Source organism: Chinchilla lanigera, unplaced genomic scaffold (assembly GCF_000276665.1).
Source record: "Chinchilla lanigera isolate Chin_1 unplaced genomic scaffold, ChiLan1.0 scaffold00063, whole genome shotgun sequence".
NCBI classification, from domain to species: Eukaryota; Metazoa; Chordata; class Mammalia; order Rodentia; family Chinchillidae; genus Chinchilla; species Chinchilla lanigera.
This window is the reverse complement of record NW_004955464.1, coordinates 4,478,329-4,503,537: the sequence shown is the minus strand read 5'-3', so window position 1 is coordinate 4,503,537 and position 25,209 is coordinate 4,478,329. Positions and strand designations below refer to the sequence as shown.

Genomic DNA, 25,209 nt, shown 5'->3' with positions numbered 1-25,209 from the left:
AATGAGGGACAAACAGTCCTGATTTCTTAAGTAGCCTCCTGGAGGGCATGGCTGTGGGTTTAAGGCTTTGACAGCTCTTCATAGTAATAAACAACCGTAATGATCACTTTGAAGCACTCATAAAGGGGCAAATGTGTTCAGAACAAGCATTCAGCCAGCAAAAAGGTGAGTGACACTTTTTAAAAAGACACCTGAGGATTGGGGATGTGGCTCAGTGGTCGAATGCTTGCATAGCATGTGTGGGGCCCTGGATTCAATCTCCAGCACTGCCACAAATAATACAAAATAAATACCAGAGAACCCAAATTTGACTTTGGAAGAGCTCTCTGAGAGAAACCACTCACTCCAGAGTCTTACGCATTGAGAATAATACTTCCTAGATTTTAGGTCATGGGGCAAAGAGTCATTTTTTCAAATTAAAGACCACCATGGGATTGTCCACTTGGTATTTTGTCATACAAAGGCACTAGGAAACAGGCCACAACCTACTGTTGTCATCCTTTCATGGAAGGATGGAAGTTTTGGTTTTAGAAGTGGTGGGAATCTCACAGTCTCGGATAAAGAACACTCCTTCAAACTGAGCACATTTGGTATGATGAAGAACTTGGAGCACTCCTGGATTTTTCTGATCTGTTGTGATTTTTGGAAGCATCATCATGGACCAACCAAATGGGCCCAAAATTTAAAAATAACTGCACTTTACAGCAGTGGTTCCCAGAGTGGGGGCTCCAGGGCCACATCATGGGCATCCCCTGGGAACAGCGGGGATAAATGCTCAGCTCCACCCTAGGACAAAAGAAGCAAACACTCTGCACATGGGCCCAGCTGTCTTAACTCTAACACACCCAAACCTGAGAACTATCCTTGCTGCCCTTTCCTCTAGAAGGACTGACAGACCTTCTCGGGAAAACCTTCAGTAAGAGGAGCCCACCGCCTCCTGAAGAAACCTATCGTGAGGTGAGTTGAAACTCCTCGACTAGCCTCCTTGGTTCCAGTTGTGCATCTCTGAGCCACATGGTCTTCTCTGTCTCCCCTGCCTGACAACATGTTCATTTGCAAATGACTGTCACATCTCCCCTCTGTAGGTGCTCCTAACTGGTTCCCACCTGGTGTGACCTTTGGTCCACTCATCTGCCTGGGCTGGTTGTTTTTAGTAGTAGTAGCAACTACCATGTATTGAACATTTTTTACTATGTGTCAGCCACTGCCTGGAAGTAATGCTCCAAAGGATTTTACTTTAATTTCTTACAACAACTTGGAAAGTAGATCAGTGGTCTCCATCTTCTAGTGTTATGGCAGAAATTCCCCTGGCACCAATTGGGCTATATTCTACAAGAACACCCGAGTCTATTGAGAACAAACCAGAGTTTAATTTGAGGCTAGCCGCCCTCACTTCCCTTGCCAATCTGAAAGTGGGGGCGATGGCCAACTTTGTTTCACCTTATGTACATTTTGGTTTCCATTGACAACAGGTTGGGGTGTTACATTCTCTGACCCCGGTGGGCATATGGTGTTTCTCTCATCCTGTTGGACTCCAGGTCAGTTGCAGGTCGCATGTCTAACCATGATAGATGTTTCCCCCCATTATCTCCTTTTTTACAACCTATGCATTCCTTTAGGGTTACAGTGTTTACCTAGGGCCAGGAGACGGAACTGCCCAGGCAGAGTCGCGGAGGGTTACCTAGGCCTAGGTGCCCCCTTGTCTTGGGGAGACATTCCTGGGCAGTGTTGATCTGGGGAATTAGCTCTTACACTGTCCTGGGGGGCTTCCCAAGGCACCATGTAGGCTTTTACCAAAACTATTTTATCTAAAATAATATGCTAATATTCATTGTCCCCTACACTAGGAAGAAAATAAGCCCCGGCTTAGCATCTCTTAGTTGTAAGTAAAGCAGGATTCCATTCCATACGCAGGTCAGTGGCACTCTGGAACACATGCTATTCCTGCTATACGACGATATCCTGAAATTTACATGAAAAGATTGCTAGCTGAGGGGAGCCTGTGTCAGAGAGGGCTGTAGGACTGAGTATGTAGCGTGTAGGTACAATGTGCCCTTTGGAATCTCGCAAATCAAGTTAAGTCAAGCAATTACTAATTACATGGCCTTGAGTGTTTTCCTACTGTCTCTGAACTTCAATTTCCTCCTCTGTACAATGAGGATAATAACAGCATCCACCTCAGAAGAAGTATAAAATGAACTTGTGCCTATAAAGCACTTTACAAAATGCCTAGTACATGGGAAGTGCTTAATAAATATGTCTGCTCCTATTGCTGAAAATACCTACTCAGCAGTAATATAATTATCATTTAGAATGGGGAATATCCAGACACATGTAGATCATAGCAGCGTAAATCATCTTTCCACTCCACTGAATGCCCATGACTTCTGACCCTGGACTATTTTAATAGGCTCCTAACCTGTTCCCTGCTTTCAGTCTCTCGTTTGCAGTCTGACCTACATAAACTGACAGGCTAATTTTCCTAAAACTTTTTTTTTTTTTTTTTTTTTTGAGACAGAGTCTCGATATGCAGTTCAGGCTAGCCTTAAGCTCACTTTGTAGCCCAGGCTGGTCTTGAACTCGCTATGATCCTCCTGCCTCAGCCTCCTGAGTGCTGGGATTACAGGTGTGCGCCACCACACCAGGCTTCTAAAACCCAGTTCTGATCCTGTGCATCTTCCTCCTGCTGAAACACCATCTTCGAAGTGAATCCAAGTTTCCTTCTTTTTTTTAGCCATACTGCAAATAGTATTTACATGGCTGTCGGAGTATTTATTCTAGTCATTGAACTTATACAATTGAACTACACACAAATAATGAAAAAATTAACTACAGTTTCAGAAAAAAGGCATAGTATTGTTAATCTGGATGTTGCTGAAGTAGAGTTACAAAGGATAGAGAAATAAGGAAGCAGAACTAGGCTAAAGAGGGTAAAAAGCAGTAGCAATGTCAGGGTCCAAAGTGGGAAGTAAAGAAATACTGTCTCTTGTTTGTGGACTAAGAAGTTGGGCTGTAATAGGTGGGGGCGTGGCTCAGTGGTACAGCGCTTGCCTAACATATGTGATGCCCTAGGTTTGATCCCAAGCACCACTCACACACAAAAATGTTGTTACCCACCTTTACATTTTGCTGTATGATAGGATATTTAGTTCACTTTTACACCCCCTCTTTCTCTACCCTCCAAAATGATGATGTCACCATTTCAGTTCCTCTGCTTGGAACCAGGGTATCTCTAAGCAAGTTTCCCTTGTTGGCCTTCTGAGGTGTGCATAGCGTATAGTCCCGTATTCCTCCTCCCTCCCTGTTCGCACCATTGCCCTACATGAACTTGGGTTTCAACTGAAGCAAATTCAAGCCTTTCTTCACACACAGTCCTCCTGCATTTTCTTCATCCAGAACCACCGCCGCCTCCACCCCCTCCCACTCTGAACCCCATGGGCTTTCTGTCCAAAATTGTTTCAGATGAGTATTTTCTGTCAAGTGCTTTGAGCACTAATTCACTTTCTACCTACGGCAGCCTAATGAAGTGGATGCTATTATCCCCTAGGTATGGATGAGAAAACAGGTTCAGACAGAGTAGCAACACACACAAGGCCACTGCATTAGTTACTTTCTCACTGCTTTGACCAAATACCTAATGTCTGCAACTTAAGGGAGGACAGGTTTATTTGACTCAGTCACAGAGGTTTGGTCCACAGTGGGCTGGCTCTAAGGCAGAAAGGCTAGCCATCATTGTAACTGGACTTAGGGCCCCTTGGCTCCCCACAACTACAAATATGCCTTAGTGTCTTTACTCTCACCCTGGGTTGCACTGGAAGTGGTAGATTGCAATGAATTCACTCAAATTCCAATAACTTTTCCAGGGGATCACAAATATAAACTTCCTGAGCTACAGTGAGGGCCGGGAAGAGCTCTATATAGGTATGAACTCATCCATCGATCAGTCCGCTGATGAGTGCCACGCCCCAACGATCCAGTCCCCTTCTGAAACTCCACTTCTGAGCGCATGAGACTTCAGGGGACATTTGAGGTCTAAGCTATAAGATAGTATAGTTAGTGCATGAATAGGCCTCAACCCAGACTTCTTGATTCAGGCTCATATTCATACCCACTGCGCTGCACACTTTCCCTACCATCTCCAAGGATATGTGGACAACTTACTCCTTTCAACTCATTTAGCCTTTGCTTCTTGAGTTACAATGGTGTTAGTCAAAGAGCTTGTATTCTGCTCTCGGGTAGACCAGGGTTCAAACTCCGTGTTCCTCTTATTCGTGTATCATATCCCTGAGATTAGATTTCCTTATCTGTAAATTGGGGGTCATAAAACCTCATTCATATGGTGTCTGTGAAGAACAGAAAGAGACTAAGGACTACAAAGCCCTGCTCAGAGCCTGATTCATGCAAGGTTCTTACTTTCCATCCTTACCTCTCCTGTGTGACATGGTTTGTGTTCCTTACTTGTTGGGAGCGTGACTTCCTCTTAATCACCATTGTATCTCTTACACTGCTGAGAGTAATGCTTCACAGACAGGTGTTCAAGAAACCTAGCAAAGTGGTCTCTGTTTGCTTAAACTCTCTCAGCATTATTTTTGTCCTTAAAGCCAGGGTTATTAAAAATACATTTTTATTTTCCTTTCCATCTGTGTCATTCATTCATTCATTCAACAAACATCTAGTGGCACCTATCATGTATTAGGCAGTGAACTAGGTGCTCGTGATGGAGCAGTACATACTTCAGGAGTTCTGCAGCTTGAATGTTTGCTCTGTAGTGATGAAAACAGCTTTGCCCTAGTCCTGGAGCTTGGATGAGCAAAGGTTTGTTGCCAAGGTCGCATGGAAGGAGCTTGGTAGAGTTGGCATGTGTAGGATATTAAACATTCCAATGAGGTCTTGTCACACAACTTCTTGGGCAAGTGAGGTGAAGAAATGTGGAACCCTAATGTTATAAGTAAATGCAGGATGGTTTTGCTGATGGTGTTGTTCTGGGGACCGAACCCAGGGCCTCATGTATGCTTGATAAGCACTCTACCGAGGCTGGGGATTTAGCTCAGCGGCAAAGCTCCTGCCTGGCAAGCGCAAGGTCGTGAGTTCGGTTCCTGGTACCGGAGAAAAACCAAAAAAAAAAAAAAAAAAAAAAAGATAAGCACTCTACCGCTAAGCCCCATACCCAGTTATTTATTTTCTCAATTTTATTTTGAGACAAGATGTTGCTAAGTTTCCCAAGTTGGCTTTGACCTTATGATTCTCCTGCTTCAGCCTTCCAAATAGCTGGGATTACAGGGGCGCACCATTGCACCTGGCACCATATCTTTCATCCTGCAAATAAATCATCACATTTGTCTTTATCAGGCAGGCTGAGTTAATTAATACCTTGGCCCAAGCCTAGTCCCAGCTGACTTCATTAGCAAGGTGATGGCAGCTCAGCTAGTTGTGAAGATAACAGGGTTGGTGACATGGAGAAGGAAGTATGTTTTAATTGGAACATTGACGTTTGCTTGATATGTCATTGGCTTGAAACGTAATCCCAGAGACGCTCTGGGAGATGCAAAGACAGCCCCTCAGCTGCATATATCTTCTCACAGGGATCAGAACGGCCCTCCCTGGCCCTTGCTCAGCAACCTGCTGCCCAGCTCTCTACCATCTGAGCAATGGATGCTTGTCTCTGCATCCACAGGATAGCCCAGGATGGCTCCAACCCAAGCTTCCTGTTGAACTTCTCTCCTCCTTACATTTGCTGTCTCACCTCCCTCACCCAAAACAATTATCCCTTCTCTGTCCTATCTTAAAGAGCACCCAGCAGTGACGAAGCCCTTGACCACCCAACGCCAACCCCCAGCCCCTGCCCTCAGTTCTCACCTGCTGAGTTTACATATCAACTCCTAGTTTAAGGAGATAAGCTACTAGTTCAGGGAGACAAGCTGTACTAGTTCAGAGAGACAAACCCCTAGTTGAGGTAGAAAAGCTCCTGGTATAGGGAGACTGCTCTTATTTATGGAGACCAGCTCCTAGTTAAGGAAGATCAGCTCTTAGTTTAGGGAGACCAACTCTTGTTTCAGGGAGACAAGATCCTAGTACAGACGAACATCTAGTTCAGGGTGACAAGCTCATACTTCAGAGGAACAAACTACTAGTTTGGGGACACAAACTCTCAGCTAAAGGAGACCAGCCCCTGGTTTAGAGAAACCAGCTCTAACTTTGCAGGGGCATGTTCCTAGTTCATGGAGGAAAGCTTCTAGTTCAGGGAGATAAGTTTCTAGTTCATAAGACCAGCTCCTAGTTTAAGGAGACCAGCTCTTACTTTAGGGAGACAAGCTCCTAGTTTAGGGAGATGTTATGATTTGTGTCTGGATGTCCCCCCAAAGCCTCATGCAGTCATAGGGTGGGCTAGAGTTTATGATTGATCCATGGTCCAGTGTTGGAATTATGAATACGAGTGCTACACCTACCCTGAGGCAGATAGTTTGCATACAGTGTGAGGGAGGGAAAGAGGCTGCCCACCTGCTCTCCATTTTGCTCTTGTTGCTTTGCTATCTTCCGCTGCCATGAACAGTTGCCCTGTGCCATGTGCCACTCTGCCTTGGAGCCAGCTGAATATGGACTGAAACCTCCACAAACTGTGAGCTAAATAAACCTTTCCTTCCTTAATTTTGTTTGTTAGGTATTTTGTCTCAGCAATGAGAGAAAAGTAACCAAGACAGGAGATAAGCACCTAGGTTAGAGAGATCAGGTCCTAGCTTAGAGAGACAAGCTTCTTGTTTAGGGAGACTAGTTCCAAGTTCAAGGAGACCAGCTCCTAGTTCAGGGAAACCTACTCTAGTATTAGAAGACAAGCTCCTGGTTTAGGTGGACCAGCATGTAGCTCGGGGACACCAACTCCTACACCTGCCACCTGTCGTGGGATCCTGGGTCTCTCCTGACCATCCGCATCTCGATCACTCGTGACCCAGAATAGTTAGATGGTGGGGCAATTGTCAGTTCCTCTATCTCCTGGGCTGTACCCGTGTAAACCCGACTTCCCAGCTTCCATGGGAACTGGCAGCCCCCTCCCACCCAGCTGAGCCCTTGGCCCGGCCTCATGTCTGACTCTTCCCCTATCCCATGCCTAGTCTTGGTGCATCCAAGCCCCTTTGTGGCTGATGGCTTTCAAACACAAGACATCCCCAGCCGAGTGTGAACCCACTCATGACCTGGGTGCCAAGACTCAACCCTTCCACTGACAGCAGGGGACTGGCAGGCACACGTGCGATGTACAGGGAAGATGCCTTGCCGTGGACCCTCTCAGAGTCTGCGAAGTCGGGGACATATTCTGGGAGAAGAGTCATAGCCAGAGCTGCCTCTCTGTTGATATGTACAGGAGCCAAGGGGAGCATGGGCCAGTGCCTGGAAGACTTCCCCCATCCTTGGGAAGAGGAGGCCTGAGTCAGCATCCCCTCCTAACCTTCCTTTTATATGACCTCAAGCAAGCTAACCACTGTGACCTCACCTGGGGTCTGAGAATCATGGTTTTTCTCTTTGCGGTGTGAAAAGTTGCTCTTATTTCTCAACACCGACATTGAGGCATCCAGAGTAGGGAGATAGGAGAGCTCCAGAGCAGAGCTCCCAGGGGCAGGAGGTGGGATCAGAATGAGCCGGTTGGGGACCGCCACAGTGGGACAGTGGTGGGGAGAAGGCTGGGATGCTAGAACAAGTCCTTGGGCACAGTAAACAATCACCCGTATAGCATGGCATGTTTAACAGACCCGGCATGAGACCTTGCTAAAGCGGCAGAAGCAGAACATGTACACGAAATGAGAAACTGTTTCTAAGGAAAATCCCATGTAAGCCCTGCAGCCTCATTTACTCTTAGGCAACTTAAAGATGACTCATTCTGAAGTTCAGCCCGGTGTTGATTCACTTCCCACAAACTTTTCCTCTAGATACTGGTTATGATAATGGCACCCCAATTTCTTCGCAGGGATCTGAAGGCCATTTTTTTTCTGAAAACTGACTGTGAGGTTCAAATTGGACCTTACTCTCCCACCCCAGGCTGCTGGCCAGCAGAAGCACTGTTTCTCTCTGCAGGGAACCTGAAGCTGTCATTGGCAAGCACAAAATAATTTACATCACACTTAAGGGCTCTGCCCACTGAGATACAAGACTGCCAGAAAACTTTTTTTTTTTTTTTGGTACCAGGGATCGAACTCAGGACCTTGTCCTTGCCAGGCAGGTGCTTTGCCAGGAAACTTTGATCCCAGATGTTTATCTTCCCACCTAATGACCCCTGCCTTCTCTCCATCCCTATAAAAAGAGACACACTTCTCTTTGTTCGGGGCAGATGGTCTTATGGTCTTATAGTGCTCTCTGCCTGGATAAATTCCATGTCATGTTGTCTTTACACAAGCCTGGTGGTCTCTGCTGGTTTTCACCCTGTACCCACGTATATTATATATGTTACACTGACTTCACTTGACCTCCAGACATCTGACGGGGACTAAAGTGCATAAAAGGTCTGGCGTCTCTCTCTTCATACTGTGTCTGCCCTAGCTGCCGTCTTAACCCTTGGGTCAGAGCCTGCTCAGCTCTGCACGTACATGCACTGATATTTAAGAACAGTCTTGTCCAAGACTAACACAGCGATACCTTGGCTTGTTGCCCGTGGGAGCTGGGTTTTGTTTTTCTTTCTCTCTCCCTTTTTTTCTGCCCCCATCCTGTGCTTCTTCAGAAACCGCTAAAGCCCAAGTGCCTCATGTCCTTCAGCCCTACCCTAGGCCCAGACCACAAGACAGAGTATTTCTGCAGGCTGACGGCACCAGCTACATGAAGATTTGACTGCCTCTAGGACAAGTTACTGTGACCAAGTCTGCCACAAGAAGGAACATCTTTTGGAACTGTGCCCCTGGCCAGTGGGGATGACCAGACTGTAGCCCACCCTGAGACAGAAGTGCCTGACTTCCAGCTTTTTCTAGTGCCCTAGGCCAGTCATTGTCTTGCCCCTCCCCCTTGCTTCCTTTTGCTCCCCTGCCCCACCCCCATGGACTGGTGCAACTTGCCCCAGAGTCCTCTGGGTTATCTAGCAGCCTTTCTCTTCTCTCCTTTCTCTCCTTCAGCAGGCAGCAGCTCAACAGTCAGCCTGGAGCCCCTACTCACTCCCACTTCAGAAGGGGCTGCTGTCTTTTTGAAGGAGGGGGAGGGGCGTGCAGCAAGGGAGGGATCAGGGCCCATTGTTAACAGCCCCAACCCCCCACTTAACTTTCCAGAAGATTCCCTGGTTTCAGCCCTGCCCCCCTCACTGGGTTGCTGCCATGACAACTTTGGCTGTGTCCTGGAGCCCTGCACCTACTTAAACCAATCACAGACCTGTACTTGGACCAATCACGGGCCTGCAGCTGCTAATCAAAGCTCCCTGCACTTTTTTTTTCTTAGTCTAGGAGGACTCCCCCCAGTGTACCTCTGCCGCAGCAGCGTAGGTCCTGCAAACCTGCTGTGATTTATTTCTTAGGTAGTAATGGCTCCGAAAGTCCTGTAAATCTACTCCTGAGTAAGTGTGGTCAGAGTGGTATTTTTAAAAGAAAGAGCAATAAACATTAGGGTCTGTTAGCATTCCAGAGACCAGCGGCTCTGAGTCAACATGCACGCAGCCTGGTCATTCTCCTGACTCATGCTGACTCCTCTCAGGCAAAGCCCCAAGCTGCCCCCACCCGGCCCGCCCCATCGCGCTGCTGGCATAGGAGGGAGAGTGCTTCCTTGTCAAATTCTCAGGATCCAAAGAGCCCCATTGTCCAGTGTCGATTTTATCCCAAATCTTTTAGGTCATTGAGGCCTTGGGGTGAAAAATAAAAGCTACTGCTGTGAGGCCACAAGATAGCAGCACTGGGTAGCACATATAGGAGCACTGAGGTGCCCTCCTTTCTCCCTGGGGGGAGCAGGTGACCACACTAGGAAGTCAGGGCTCTGCCACCATGGGGCCCTGAGCCAGACATGAGCTTCCCGCTCCATCTGAGTGTTAGCAGGGCAGTGTCTGGGATTGTCCTCCTTTCTCCACTGTCCTTCCTTCCTGCCCCTTGAGCCTGGGGACTTTGACTTCCACCTCCCCACAGTATGGGAAGTGCTCTGATGTGCAGTCAGGCAGGAGCCTGAGTGTGGAGTGGTGGGGACAGGCTGTGGTGGAGCGATGTCACAGAGGGGTGTGGAGTGCACATGGGCTGTGCACGCTGGGAGGGAAGAGAGAGCAGGGAGCGTGGGTGGGGCCAGGCTGCAGGAACCTTGAGGTTTCTTGGCCAGTGTGAAGCCCCTGAAGAATTCCGGGATGCCAACGCTTTGCGAGGAGGGCATGGAGACAAGGCTGGCAGCTGGCTGGGGACTGCAGGAAGGCTACAAAGATACAGCACACAGTGGGCTCTTGAAAAATAGATTCCAGGGTCTTGTGTATGTGCAGCAAAGAATAGCAAGTGTATACCCGATAATAAAGAAAAGACAGCTACATGTATTGACGTTAATGTCTGAAAGTGCACTCAAAGCAAGGGGTCAGTCCCAGCAGAAACAAAAGTGGCACAAACAGGGGACGAAGTGGTACAGGGGAGCAGAGGAAGAAGATAATTCAAGCTTGGGATTTAAAAGATGCATGCTCCACCTAGGGTGTTTCTTTTTGGATCTGTCTGGATACAACTGACAAAAGTGATTGACAGGGTGCTGAGTCAGCTCAGGGGACTCTAGTGTGCATGATTTTCCCATAATTCACTATTATAATTACATATATGATATGCAGTCCCTATGTATGAACTGTTAATGAATTTCCAGTGGGGAGAAGGTAACTGGAAGTCTACTGTATCTCACGAGCATGTGCTCTGGCCTGGAGCTTTAGAAATTTCCTGGGTCTTTGTTCTTATTTCTGCTTCTCTTAGGGCAGTGGAAGGAGGATTGGCCCTAGGGGTTGTCTTGTCACAAGTTCGTACTGAGTATGGTCACTTGAGAGTCTCGCAGCCTGAAGAAGAGACACAGAGCCGGGGACTGGGTTAAACATCTTTTACTTGGCTCTTAGCCGAAGTCCGGCTCTTCAGCCACTCTTGTGGCCCTCAGCCCCTGTACACACAGCAGTCCTCAGCCCCACAGCCAGCTCATGCTTGTGGTAGGCCTCAGCTGCTGAGTCTACATTTATATCAAAATACAAAATGGTGGCCATGTGCCAGTAACGACCTTGGTTATGTAAGTTATTTACACCGGCCGGCAGGGACCTTGGCTGCAGAAGTTATTTACACTGGGGCATCGGGAGGTGCGCCTGTGCTGCAGCTCTGCTGACACAGAACCCACTGCCTCCCAGGGCCCCTTGCCTTCACAGCCCAACCAAAGTGCCGCCATGTTGGGATTTTGTGTTTCCCTATAGGGCGTTGCCCAAGTTCTGGTGAATGGAGGAGGGGTGACCCCATACAACCCCAGTTGTGCTATCTGCACTAAGGCTGCACCTTGTCGGTCCAGGGCTAGGCAGTATGGGCTTGGAGCAAAAATGTTAGAGAAACTAGAAGCTTCCCTGGGCTTCCTACCACACGCAGGCCACCCAGCAAGACCAAGACTAACAGTTATTCTGTGTGTGTGGTGTGCATTTATGTGTATACGCACGCATGTGTCTGTTGGAGTTGATGGAATCCAGTCTTCTCTCTAGTGCCATCTTGGGAAGAGCAAGCATCTCCTGTCTCTCTTCCACAGCCACCCAGGGTTGAGGGATGGGGCAAGAATGAGATAGGCGCAAAGGGAATGGCTAAAGCAGTCTGGGGAAGTAGGCCTGACCCATTAATCACCAGATCTTAGAACATGTGGAGAGAGCAGGTCCCAAAGCCTTGTGTATGGACTTTTCGAGAGAAATCAGTAGGTTTTCAATAGGGTGCCTGGACCTGACTTCAGCCTGAGATGTGGGATCTCAGCACTGCCTCTCGGGACCCGAATGTAGAGGTTCTCGTGGATTTGGACAGCATAAAAGGCTGCCATGAAGAGCAGTGCTATTATAACTTTCCACAAAAGCCCACTCTGTTTCCCAGACTCACTGTACTTTGTCCTTTGCTCTCTCCCTCTTTTTCTCTTTACTCTGCCCAAGCTCACTCTGCAGAGCCAGTTTCTGCCCGGCTCTTCACTTTTATTTTCCTGAGTAAACATGGACACTGCTTGTTGCTCCTTTTGTCCAATTCTTTGTTTGCGATGAGAGGAAGCTGGACTCTGACTCCAGGAGGAGAGGCGAGCAACCCAGAATCTGTTACTGTTCAGTTGGTGAGCGCCTTTTAGAAGCAGGCTACCCGACAACAAGGGCAGTGCACGGAGGATGGACACGTGCATGTGCTGCCCCGGTGGAGAAGTTGGGCCTTTGGGCCTCACCTCATCTAATTCCAGCTGTTCTTTTTTTTTTTTTTGGGGTTTTTCTCCGGTACCGGGAACGGAACTCACGACCTTGCGCTTGCCAGGCAGGCACTTTGCCGCTGAGCTAAATCCCCAGCCCCTCCAGCTGTTCTTTGAGGAGCTGGGAGACCATCAAGACTGTTAGGTAGACAGAAGACTCAGAGATGACCAATCAAGGCAGAAAGATTTATTAGCATGACAAGTACAGTTCAGCAATGCATAGGTTATGATGACTTCACCCCAGGCCAGCTGCTTTTAAATCTGGGGTAGAGGGTGGAGCTTGGGCTGGAATGGAATGAGGAAGTTAGTGGGTTTTAAACCTAGACTAGAAGTTAGGCTGTGAAGCGAAGGGACTGGGGAGCTCTAAGCTAAAAAGACCCTTTACCTCTCTAAGCCTCAGTTTCTTCTTCAGTAAAACAAGGAAACAGTCTGTTTTGTCTTATTGTTACAGGGTTCTGGAATTCTGTAGACTCTTTCCAGGTTCTTGGTGTCCTGAATAAAGAATTGGGCCAAAAAAGTAGTGAGGATGAAAGACAAGGTGAGATTTTACATTTATTTATTTATATTTATTTATTTACTTAATGGTGCTGGGGATCAAACCCAGGACCTTGTGCATGATTTTACATTTATTAAAAGTAAGAAAAGAAGTATATTCTGCAGAGTGAAAGCAGGCCACTGAGCGTCCCAGTGACCATGGGATTAATGACAAAGGTCTTTTGTACCCTCGTTCTTCAGGATGACGTCAGATCAAGGGCATCCTATCAAAAACCTGCTTGATTCTTGCCAGAAGAATTGAAGCTAGAACTTTCTGATTGGTCTGTGCCTGTGTCTTGAATCTCTGAGTTTGCAAGTCACCTCCAGTTGCTCAGCCAGTTGGTCACACCCTCATCTCCTGTCTCACTGTTGTGACTGAGGAAGCCTGCTGGCTAAGGCAGGGCAGTTCAGACCCTTCCCCGCTTCTCCTCCCCATCAGCCAGGTGGGTGGAGGGAAGCTCTGCAGGATGAGGTTCAACCGGCCTCACAGCCAACCCCACCCCAGGAAGTGGGAGGACACGATGTGGAGCTCGAGACATCTGCAGTGCTATGCAACTTGGGCCTGCACTGTGTCTGAGGCTGTACTCTATCCCCCACTCTCAGCCCTAGAGGCTTCAGGGATTTATTTTCAAAGCTTCCTTTGATACTCATGTAAAGGAAACTAAAGGGGAAAGCGGCCGTGCCTGGGTTCTGTGAGTGAGGCAGCGCAGGAGAAGGGAGCTCACAGACTGCCCTATCAACACGCTCTGTTAAAACCTGACTTAGAAGAGGAGCCTGAGGTTCAGAGAGGCCCAGGTGCACAGCTGAGGACTGCAGGAGCCACAGCTGAAATGCAGGCCTGCCCTTCGCCTTCCACTGCCCATGGTGCCTAGAGCTCCAGAGAAGCCCAGGCCTGGCTGCTTGGAATCCAGGGCCTCCCAGAAGAGAAGGAGGAATGCTCCCTTCCATGGCCTGGTTGCGCTTTCCTGTGAAGCAAACCAAGGCCCAGAGAGCACAAGTGGCTGACAGGGTCATACAGCAACCTGACAGGGTCGAGCCAAAGCTGTACTGATCTCCATTTGCCCATTCTTCCACCACACTCGCCTGTCTTGGGCCTAGAAACTTTGTCTACAGCTAACAGGAAAGAGCCCTGCAATACCCGGGCAGCGATGCAAGGGCAGGGCAGGTGTGTGTGCGTGCGTGTGTGTGTGTGTGTGTGTGTGTGTGTGTGTAGGGGGCGAGGCAGGGTCAGGCCACGTCCCTGGTTTCTGGAAAGCAGAGACAAAGGTACTTTTTTCTCATGGCTTTATGAGAAAGCTCGTAAAACGCGCTACCTGATGGCTTTGGGTGTGTCTGCAGCTGCCTCTGTCACCTGAGATTCTTTCACCTGCCTGTCAGCCCTGCATACGGTGGCCATTGTGGCATCTGTACGGCTGTCCCCCCTTCCTGGCTGTGTGGCCAGGTAGGGTCATCCCACATCAGAGAGGGGCACAGGGAGCAGTCTATAAGTGCATTGCCGAGGGGCAGGGCCTGCGGTAGGTGCTCACCTGCTCTGCCAAACCATTTAGAAATGTGAGTCCAGATCCAGACTGGAGGTGGGCCTGAGACTTCTCACAATGCTGAGATGCCCACTCAGTCCTGCTGTTGGTACAGGAAAATAAAACTCCCAACCTGAACGATATCTGGGACGAGTTCATGTTCCCTCAAATCAAAGAATGAATTTTAGGAACAATGGAGGTTAAGAGCAGAATATATTTATTGAGGGAAAGAAAGCTTCTGTCCAAGAGAGGGGCAGAAGGGGGCCCCAGTGGGTTGCCAAGGACCTTGCCCTTCCCAGGGACTTTATAGAGCAAAACCCTGAGGTGAGGCAGGTCCAGGATAGGGGGGAAATGGGAAATTACAAGGTGGGCATGAGGTGGGACAAGACTATGGTCAGCCAATAAGATTACAAGTATAATTGTTTGGGTAAAATTGAGTAAACTGGGATCAAATGGGGAAGCGGGTCATGTAGCAAGCGGGCATGAATACAGAACAGGGGCTTTTCCTGTAGGGGGTTGGGCTAGTGACTCTTTCTGGCTTTTTGAAGGTGGTTGTTACTTATGTAGAATATCAATCCCTGATGCCCACACCTAGGGAGGTAGGTGGGTGCATTTGTTTAGTCCTTATGTCTTGAGGTCTGGCCCACAGGTATCTTATCTTGTCTTTCATGTTGGCTCCCTTGAGGGCCTGGCCCTGTCTGACTGCCTATAATGTTTCCATCTAACTCAGCTGCCTATAACACTGTGAGGTTGGGAACGAGCCCTGGAAGGGCTCCCCATGCAGATCCCATTGCTGGTGCCCCCCTGGAGAAGGTGGCTCTGACCCCAGTGTGCTGTGTAGGGAGGTGGGGGCCCAGAGTGGAGGCGGGAGGCCAAAGAGTGGGGCCACAGAGCCTTCAGGGCAGAGGTGGAGGGGGCATGGCTAGGACAGTGACTGAGGGAAAGACATGGGGAAGCCCCCAAATCCAGGGGTGGTACTGGGAGAAGGCCTGGGAGATTCTGATTCCTAGGATGGAAGTGGGGAGGGAGGGGAGAGGTGGCTCTGACAGGAGCCCAGGACAGTAGGTGCCCCCGAGCTCAGGCTTTGGGGATGGCCAGGTGACCAGTACCTGGCACGGAGCCTGAGGCAGAGCCTCCTTGACTACCAGGTAGGCCATCCAGCCCACCACACAGGCCACTACGTACAATTCCTGAGCCCCTGAACTGCAAAACTCACAACTGAGAATCGCCTGGCAGGCTGAGCCCTGCCCAAGAGGACATGGCTCACCAGGAGGTCAGGAGAGCCCTGAGTTATTCCTGTGGCTCAAATGGCCTGGGACAAATTGCCTGGGACCCGTGGGGTTGTGGAAAAGGACATTCTTTAGTTACTCTTTCAATATATTGCCTCAGGCCTGACCAAGCCATGTGATTGTTTGGTTCTGGAGGAAGTCTAGCAAAAGCATTGGTGGAAAGAAAAAGATTACAGAACCTGTGTCCTTGTGGAAAGCCATGAGGTCAACACTGAATGCTTTGCTGAGATGCCCGAAGGAATGATAACATGATGGCTAACAAAGTCAAGTCTCATTCCTATGATAATTGCGTTGTATTGTCCTTGCTAAAATGGTTGATATCCTCCCATTTGCCCAGCTGCTTCCTTTGTTCTTTCTCAATAAAAGTTTACTGAGATTGGCAATCGAGGCTGCAGTCCAAGAGGCTGTAAGCCCCCTGATCCCAGAATTATGCCTCTCTTGTTTTTCTTGATTCTCTTACTTTTCTATTCATCTGAGGGTACCTTGTTCTTGGGACCGGTTCACCCTGGAGAGGGATTTTTAATCTAACACAGGGTAACATGCTGAACTGCCAAAACACACTTAGACATGTGGTGGCAGAGCTCAGTGATAGGTTTTTCCAGCACAGAGAGAAGTAAAGCAGAATAAAATGCCTTTATTGTGGGTGCAGAGAAGACCACAGTAGGAAAGAGAGGGATGTGGAACTTCTGAGGGCCTGTCATGGGGTCAAAGGTTAATAGGTCCAGGCTGGAGGCAGGGTTTAGGAGGCAACCACCTGACATGGCAGACCAGGATTGGGCAGGAGCATGGGAAAAGGAAACAGGATATTACAAAAAGGGAAGTAGGAAGTCGTAATTTGACTCAGAGGAAGAAGGGTGGGGCTTAGCACCTGACCTCTAGTGGCTAGCACCATATTGGCTTGGTGCCATACTGGCTCAGCACTATAGCACATGACCTCCAGTGCCATATTGGCTGGACACCTTAGCGACTGGGCAGGAATTACAGTGAGGCGAGAAACCCATCACTCAGCACTAGGTGGTGCTTGTGGTTTTCCACCCTTCCTCCCTCCTTTCCCCTTGGTTACTTTCCTCTTGTTGCTGGGACAAAATACCTGATGCCTAAAATTAAGGAAGGAAAGGTTTATTTCGCTTACAGTTTGTGGAGGTTTCAGTCCATACTTGGCAGGTTACAAGGCAGAGTGGCACATGGCAGAGGAATACTGCTCATGGTGGCAGAACACAGCCAAAGCAACAAGCACAAAAGGGAGGAATGGCTGCAAGCAGCCTCTTCCTGTCCCTTACATATGCAAACTATCCACCCCAGGGCTGATGTAGCTCTCACACCCATAATCAATCAAACTCTAAAAGCCTGCCCCATGACCACATGAGGCTTTGGGGGGGCACACAGACACAAACCATAACACCTTCCTTTGTTTTGCAGTGCTGGGGATGAAACCCAGGGCCTTATGTGTGCTGGGCAGGTGTCCTATGACCGAGCTTCACTCCCAGCCTGTCTGTATTTTATATTCCCACTCCTTGATGACAGATAAGAGATTCTTGCTGTGTTACTAGATTGAGTCTTTACAGGTTACCAGGCCGATCTCAGGCCCTGTGGTTTTCCTACTCTTCCACATTGCTATTGCCCCCAGCCTAGGAGGAGCAGCATGGGATGCCCAGAGAAAATGAGCGTCCTCACAGCACAGCCCGGTTTGGATGGTAAACTGCAGTGGCACAAGCGTGCAGTCCTCTGGCCAGCTGTGCAGCCTTGGGAAAGCCACTTAACCTCTCAGAATCTCAGTTTTCCTCAAGTGGGAAATGGGAATGATCAAGTAAGGACACATGGCAGCAACGCTGTTTTCTTTTGTTTTGTTTTTCTCACAGGTGGCCAGGCCCAAGCCTTGTAATACATCAAGTCAGTGTCACAGAGCTCCCAGTCCTCGCAGGCCGTGCTGGCTGCTGGGAGGCATAGGTTACACAGAAGCAGCTGCCCTCAGTGCCTATGAACTGGATGAGTCTGCCTTGAAGATGTGAGTGATGTCCCAAGGTGTGGCTGTCCTAGAGCTGAATCCTAAGTGGCCTAACCACCAGTCAAGGTGACAGGAGTTCAGAACAGCGATTTTAGTGCTCTGTGGCAGAACAGGGCTCCCTCTGATTCTTGCCTGGCGCCTGTCAACACCTTGGGATTAGGCTGGCAGGGCCTGGGGGATGGAAGCCCTGGCTTGCACCCCAATGCAGAAGTGTATAGAAAGTGGAGTCCGAAAGCTTCCAGAGATGACTTGGCTTCCTATAGGTCAGTTCCTTTGCAATCCATAATAGCAGGCATGGTCCATTTGATGGCTGGGGCTCCAGGATGATGGATTCTCCTTGAATGAAGATCCCAGGAAGGGTTGGCTTCTGAGCACCAAGTTTAGTCTGCTGTCTTTTCTTAGGAAAGAGCCACCAAGTTGAGTCTGGTCTTAACCTAACCCTGACCCTGACCCTGACCCTGACCCTAACCCTAATCCTAATCCCGGCCTTTGCATCCTATCTGCTAGGCCTGGCTATGGCAGCCCTGCTCAGATGCCTGGAAGCAGCAGCTGTTTATCTTTTTCCACTGACTTCATCCACTACCAAGTATAATTGATTGGTCCTCACTCAAGTGTGATCACGGAGTGAGGACCAATCTAGGTGTTATGGCCACGGAGAGAGGGCCACACTGGACATTTCGCAAAAGGCAACTGGGAGATGTGCCCACATTTCGCAGGGTGAAATAGGAGTGTGAAGGTAATGGAAATCCCTCACAGCCCCAAGGGGCGTCCAGGCTTCCAAAGGGAGAGGCAGAGCCCAGTGTGGCTGGTGTCCCATTGTGGACAGAACAGGGGCTGAGCCCACGACAGATCATGTTTCCAGTTTGGTTAATCGGAAGCAGGAATAAGAACACTCTGGGATTACAAATAACCGTTAAGACACAGACAGCCTTGACACGAGCCCCTTGCTTCTGCTGGCTGAGTCTGTGGACACACCCGTGACAACGTCCAGCTATGAGGGAGCCTGGCAAGGGTGTGGTGGGCGCGACCGACAGCCCAGTGTGGCCCTCTCTCCATGGACCACATCCCGCATCACATTGTTCAATATCTTGAGCATTATTGCCAGCATTTTCCTCCCAGTGTGAGGGAAAGTATCTTCCAGGAAACTTGGAAACCACAGAAGAAAGTAGGGGAGTGTAAAGTGCCCCAGAAATGCCCATATGGAAAGAAAAGGTAGAAATGACAGAGTACTGAGAGCACGGGTCACATGCGGCATGAGGTGCGCAGGAGTGATGCCTGCCTGGGAGGCTAACTTCAGTGCCATGAGCAGATGTCACCTTAGAAAATGCAGGCCGGGAGTGGTGGTGCGTGCCTGTAATCCCAGCAGCCGGGAGGCTGAGGTAAGAGGATCATTGTGAGTTCGAGACCAGCCTGGGCTACAAAGTGAGCTCAAGGCCAGCCTGAACTGCATAGCGAGACCCTGTCTCAAAAAAAAAAAAAAAAAAATGCAAGGACCCAAGCACAGTTCCCAGAGCTGCGAAACTGTGAGCAAAGGAAAAGCAAACAGAAGTCCATGTGGATTATTTGTTTACCCCAGTGATTCATGTGGTTTACCACACATAATGGGTCACAGCCATTTGCTTCCTGAGTCTTTGTTTTTTGAGACAGGGTCTTGCTATGCAGTTCAGGCTGGCCTTGAGCTCTGCAGAGATTCCAGCTCAGCCTCCCAAGTGCTGGCGTTATAGGCATGCAGCACTACATCCAGCTGCTGAGTTTTGATTTTTAGTACCAGCAGTTGAACTCAGGGCCTTGCGCTGTGCTGTTGAGCTAGATTCCTGGTCCCAGTTGCTGAGTTTTCAATGTCAAAAGGAAAGGGCACTCGCTAGTCCTCAGACATGGATGTGGCATTTTCACCCTCTGTTGCCAGCCACCACCTCCACCTCCCCCCCACAAGCTCAGCTGCAGTCGGACCAGGGCAGTTTTCAACTGCGCTTCTTTATGTATTTCATTACGTTCCGTGGCACTTGTATCCAATGCACATCTAATGTATCATTACAGTGTCACTCACACCACAGTCTGTGTTTGTAGAAAGGAAACAACAGAATGTGTACCCAGCAGTGTACAGTCTGTCATGTGCCAGTGACATCCAGACAGCGCCACACTTCCTGTAATGTAGAGGTTGTATATGTCATCTGAGGAGAGATTTTTAGTGGTTTGTGGCATAGATGCTTCAGGGACTTAGGGATAAGCAGATAAATTGGCTGGGCTTTCTAGGTGGAAGGTGAGCACAGCACTGTTTTGTCTATTTGAGATCATGGAATATAAACTCCTGCTGGCCAAGTCTTCGCCAGCTGCCTGTGAGCTGCAGTGATTATAGGGCCTTCAGTTTTCCCAGAGAACGATGTGGAAGTGTGCAGAGGGAGAAGAGGAGACAAATGCTTTTTGGTGTTTCCAGATAAAAGAACCAAAGGACCTAGTATCAGAGACCGGGAATGCATGGGCAGAGAGGCTGGTGAGCCCTTTGGTGAGCCAGGAGGCCAGCCAGCCCAGCCCCACCGCGGGAGGTGCACCGCCTGCCTGGCACACGAGGCCTGGCCCAGCTGCACCAGGAGCAGGGAGCAGGTGAAGCCCGGCATCCCAGCTCCAATGCCCACACTTTGCCCACTGCTCCTCCTCCAACCCTCACCTGAGCCAGCTGCCTCAATTACTGCTGGGGAAACGGAGGCCACAGAGAATATCTTGGCTGAGTCACTGAGAGGCTAATCAGAGCACTGATTAGTGAAATCAGAGCACTCAGGCCTGTCATCTTCACACCAGCAGACACTGCAGTGAGAGACTGAATTTCCACCAGAACCAGAAGCTGCATCTGCTGCTAGCGTGTGGGGGTAGAGGGGCAGGGCCTGGGGCCTGACCTGATTTGGGAGACTGGGCAGCTGCAGGGAGATTCTTGTGGAACCCAGCTGTGGCTGAGCAGGGTGGCTGGGTGGCAGCTGGGCAAGGTAGGGACAGGAGGCTTATCAGGAACTCCTGGGTAGACCCACTCCTAAGTCAAATTCCGAAGAGAAGTGAAAACACACCATACAAAGCACTTGTAGATGAATGACCCCAGCAGCTATGTGGCAATAGGCAGAAGGTAGAAGCAACCAAATGTCTATGAACTCATGGAGTGGCAAGACGTAGTTCAAGAGAGCCACACTATAAACTACTGCTCAGTAATAAAAAGGAGCAAAGTATAGACATATGGGAAGACATAGATGAGCCTCGAAAACATGCTGAGTGAAAGACGTCAGACACAAAAGACCATTGATCATATGCTTCCATTTTTATGCAATGCACAGAATCCAGAGAGAGGAGAGTAAGTAGCTTCTGGCTGTCAGGGAGCAGGTGAATTACACACGATGGGTTAGTGGCATGGGACGTTGTTCTCAGGGTAACAAAAATACCTGAAACTGACTGTAGTGATGGAGGTACAACTGCATGAACAGCTAAAAGACTGGTACACTCTAAATGGTGAATTTTATGGTAATTATATTTCAATGTAACTGTAAAAAAAAAATCTTACCACATAGGGCTCTTAGGATTAAATGAGCTAAGAATCAAAAGTAACACACACCTGATACTTGGCAGGTACTCAGTAGGGGCTGACTTATACTCTGAGAGCTGACTTTTACTCAGATACAATCTTTAACAAGTTGGTTCATACAAAACCTTAAAAACAGTTCCGCCACCAGCGTGAGAACGGCCACCCTGGCTGCGCCCTGGCCAGCAGCCCTCCTCCCCAGTCCCGCCCCCGTCCTCTGTTGAAATCCTGTGTGTACTTCATCCCAGCTCAGGTGCCACCTACAGGAGCTTCCTTGTGAGTACAACTGGACATCTGTCGTGTCCTCAGCATGCGGGCTGTAGTGGATTGATAACTGATGGTCACCTTATAACCCCCAGGTGTACTGAGTAAGCGTGGTGCTGGCTGTGGGAGGCCCACCCGGGGACTGTTGCCAGCAGCATAAGAGGCAGACCTGGAGAAGAAGACAGGCTTTTGGGAGCTGAAAGGCTGCTGGGAGCTGAGAGAAGCTGTTGGGACCTGGTAGAAGCTGAAGGAGCTGTTGGTTTTTTGGAGGAGCTCATCATGCTGGCTTTCCTGATGAACTTGGCTGTTTTCATCCTCCAAGGAGCTCAGGGCCTTGTTGGCACTGAGAATAGCTTTGGTTCACTTTGGGGGAGCTCTGGTCCTCACTCTGAGCAACGCTTCCTGGCTCCGGTGGGAAGGATGGTGCACTGCAGGTCTCTGGGGGAAGCTTGCTATGTTGGCTTTCCTGATGGGAACTGGGCCATCTTGATCATCGGAGGAGCTTGGGAACTCAATGTTGCTAAAGATGGCTGTGACACCTTTTGGGGGAGCTCTGGTTCTTCTGAGTGTCACTTCCTGGCTCCAGTGCAGATCCCTCAGCTTGCTAGCACAGATCCTTCATCCCACTGGTACAGACTTCCTAGATTCCACCACTGATCTTTGGGCCTTTGCAGTGCAGATCTGTGAAATAGGCCTGCATGAGACATTGTTGTGGGCTCTGGGCTTCCAGTTGGATTTGTGGGAGGCATTGTTATGAGCTCTAGGTCCTCAGCTGGACTCATGCAGGACATTTCCATGGGATCCAGGCATTCAGCTGGATTCTTGGTTTATAGTCTGTGGACAGATTTTCTGCACTGTTTTGTATATTGTTCTTTGGGTGAGTATTATAAATAATCATATAGAATATGTGTCCTGTATTATATTGTTCTCCCTTGCAAAAATAAGCCCCAGACCAGGGGCTTATTTACACAGGCACAGGCTCTTGTCACTGTCTAGTTTGTTCTGAGTTCTTTGTCAACACAGTCTGTCCACAGGTCCTGCTGTCTACCTATACCCAAGGTGTGACCCTGTCCCTCAAGGGTTCTCCACGCACGTGCTCAGTGTCCCCTGGTGCAGCACTGGCAGCGCTCAGGATTGTGACCTCCGTGTCTCTCTGTGGTTATGTGATACTATGTAGTAAGAAGAATGTGGCAGCTTAAGTAAGGTTCCTGACCAGCTGGTTAAGCAAGGGAGCTGGGAGATCTTGTCATAGGAACCCTTCAAAGCAGAGGTGGCTTTGGCTGGTGGCAGAAGAGGTGGAGACCTGACTTGGAGGAGGTTTTCAGCCACTGAGCCGCAGGGACTGAGGGCCAGGCCTCGGCCTTCCCCAAGGGCAGCCCCTGGCTGACAGCCAGACCTTGCGTTCATCAGCCACGCGGCCTCTGACTCTGCCAGCTCCTTGAGAATACTGGGAAGAGGATTCTCCCGCCATGTCAGGCCAGCACTCTGGCCCTAAGCAGAGAACCTGGTTGAATCCACCTGGATTTCTGACTGGCAGGACTGTTAGATAATTAACAGGTGCTGTTTTAAACTGTTAGTTGTTGTGATGATTTATTATGCAAGCAAGGCTACTGACACAGCACGCATCTCTAGAGTGAAGCTTCATCCCTACTTACAAGTGAGGAGGCCTGGAAAGGTGGGTCACTCACCCAGGCCACACAGAACTGGTGACTGGGCTGAGCCAGGGTCTAGGGCAGGGGCCAGCAAGCACTTTCTGCAGAGCTCTAGAGGTAAATACTTTAGGCTTTGTGGCTGTATGCTTTCTGCTACAACTACTTACTTCTAACATTGTAACACAAACATGTAAAGAATGAGCCTGGCTATGTCCTAAAAAAATCTCACAGACATCAAAATTTGAACCTCATAAAATTCCTATGCATCGTTGAATATTTTTTCATTAAAAATACTGTATAAAACCTACTTTTAGTTTGCAAGCTGTGCATAAAAAGACAGTAGGGCCTGCGGGGTAGCACAGGAATAGAGAGCTTGCCTAGCCTGTGTGATGCCCCTGGGTTCATCTCCAGCACTGACGAGGGAGAAGGGAAGAGAGGAAGGCAGGCACTAGGACAGAGTCGGCCTGCAGGCCGTAGTTGGCCAATACCTCCGGGTGATTGCATCCTCACTGAGATGTCAGGGATCCTACAGAGAGGCTCAGAGGCTGGTAAAAGAGTAAAAACTTCCCTGGACACCCAGACTTTGCATCTGGGTCCCTACTGTACTTCAGATTTACCGAGGCATCTCACCGGCCTTTCCTAGGCCTATAAATCAAAGCAGAGAAATGGTTTTTAAGCTTCCTCCTACCCATCCTCACACAGGGCTTTTCCCAAGGAGAAGCTGACACAGAGCTGCAGTATCTAAACTGACATAAAGGCACCTGCCTCGCCAGGCTGGGAATGGGCCCAGGGTCCCTGCTGCCACTTCCTGCTGCACCCCCAGCAGCAGCCCCAGAATCGCACTGCAGGGCTAGACTTTCTTGCACTGGAGTGTGGGCTGGGTTGGCCTTTCCCTTGGGAGATGGTCTGTGCACTGTAGATTGCTACCAGACGCCAGGAGCCCTGCCCCCAGCTGTGAGGACACAAGCCTCTCCATACATTGCCAAATGCAGCCCCTGGTCAAGAACACTGACCTAAGCCGAAACTCAGACTCCCGATGCTGTTGGTATTAAAGAAGGTGTTCCGAGACCTCTCCTGGCTCCCCTGACCTCAGTCCTTGCCTGGCCTCAGCCACCCTGCTTGGGGCTGGAGGTGGCCCTCTCCATGAGCCATCTTCCCTCCCTGTGGGACTGGGCCGACTTGCCAGGCGGAGCAGCCCACCATTGCACAGCCCTGCTGGCTGTAGAGGTGCTCCAGGCAGGCCCTCTGTGCGTGCAAACCTGGGTCCCTGCTGACCACCTCTGAGAGCAGGCGTGCTCACCTTGTGCCCTGGCACGTGTGGCTGCACTTAGGGAGATGACTTTTGGTTGCAAGTTTGGGGGTACAGGGGTGGGTCTGGAAAATCCTGTGGGCGGGACTGAAGCTCCCCAGGGGAGCTGGGGAGGAGGGGAGGGCTTGAGGATAAGGCTGGCCTTGCCCCAGGGTCACTGGATGAGGAGTTTAGAAGTGAACTGGGGAAAGGCTGTGGCTGGAGGTTTGGGGTCCTGGTGATGAGGACGTGGGTCCTGAAGAGCTGGGCTGTTGTTCTCAGGACAATGGGGAGCCGCCGAGAGGCTTTGGCAGGTGAGGAACTGTTTTCCAGGTGCTGGGGAAGCTCGGGTTGGTGTAGCATGAAGGGCAGGCAGCTTGCAGACAGAGAGGCCTAGAGGCAGGGGCAGCAGCCCAGGCTGTCACTGAGGAGAGGACAAGGTGGCAGACATGTGACAGTGCACAGAGGTCTGTATTTCAGTACTTCCTCTCCCCACTCTGCACCCGCAGTGAGCGCCCTGCCCTCTGGGACGAGTCAGTGGGAAAGGCGCCCTTGTGACAACGCATAATACAGTGAGTGGTGCAGGTGCTGGCCCTCCTCCCTACTCCCCGGGCCCTTTCTCCTCTGTGCCTCCCGCTGGGGCAGCTACCGGGAGAGCCCGAGACCGCTGACTCTGATCGGCAGACTCCTGAGCCCACAGGACTCACTGACATGGGGGGCACCCTGTCCCCAGTTCTGAAA

The 25,209-nt window shown here is 49.8% G+C and overlaps 1 long non-coding RNA gene across 2 annotated transcripts; it reads left to right on the top strand.

Annotated features, from left to right (window-relative positions):
- Positions 1–882: 882 nt before the first annotated feature.
- Positions 883–21,645, top strand: LOC102023990. Of its 2 annotated transcripts, XR_001236668.1 has the most exons (4): positions 883–957; positions 12,812–12,898; positions 17,560–17,705; positions 21,624–21,645. It is a non-coding gene; the product is annotated as an uncharacterized LOC102023990 (long non-coding RNA). The 2 variants fall into 2 exon arrangements; XR_263195.2 differs by lacking the exon at positions 883–957 and having other exon boundaries at positions 12,692–12,898.
- Positions 21,646–25,209: the final 3,564 nt, after the last annotated feature.